The sequence below is a fragment of the Lagopus leucura genome, unplaced genomic scaffold (genome assembly GCF_019238085.1).
Source record: "Lagopus leucura isolate 7727_CA_CO unplaced genomic scaffold, USGS_WTPT01 28072-0_obj-0_obj, whole genome shotgun sequence".
NCBI classification, from domain to species: domain Eukaryota; kingdom Metazoa; phylum Chordata; class Aves; order Galliformes; family Phasianidae; genus Lagopus; species Lagopus leucura.
This window is the reverse complement of record NW_024966499.1, coordinates 637-1,194: the sequence shown is the minus strand read 5'-3', so window position 1 is coordinate 1,194 and position 558 is coordinate 637. Positions and strand designations below refer to the sequence as shown.

General features: G+C 48.4%; 1 long non-coding RNA gene across 1 annotated transcript in view; it reads right to left on the bottom strand.

Moving 5' to 3' along the window:
* LOC122192607 overlaps positions 1–94 on the bottom strand; it is a 311-nt gene extending 217 nt beyond the window's left edge. The window contains exon 1 of the long non-coding RNA XR_006182649.1: positions 42–94. This is a non-coding gene — a long non-coding RNA (uncharacterized LOC122192607). The remainder of the gene's footprint in view (positions 1–41) is intronic.
* Positions 95–558: the final 464 nt, after the last annotated feature.

Sequence of the window (558 nt, the reverse complement as noted above, 5' to 3'; positions counted from 1 at the left end):
GACGGAGGACGCCCCAAATGATGTAAAAAACCCCAGATGACCTCATACAGACGTCATATGACGTCATACCGACCAAATGAAGTCACCAGGACCAAATGACGTCCGGTGCACCAAATGACGGAGAACGCCCCAAGTGATGTTAAAAATACCATATGACCTCAAACAGACGTCAAAAGACGACATACCGACCCAATGAAGTCACCCGGACCAAATGACTTCCGGCGCACCAAATGACGGTGAACGCCCCAAATGATGTAAAAAGCCACATATGACCAGATACAGTCGTCATATGACGTCATACCGACCAAATGAACTCACACGGACCAAATCACGTCCAACGCACCAAATGACGGAGGACGCCCCAAATGATGTAAAAAACCCCATATGACCTCATACAGACGACATATGACGTCATACCGACCAAATGAAGTCACCCGGACCAAATGACGTCCGGCTCACCAAATGACGGAGGACGCCCCAAAATGATGTAAAAAAACCCAGATGACCTCATACAGACGACATATGACGTCATACCGACCAAATGAAGTCACCCGGACC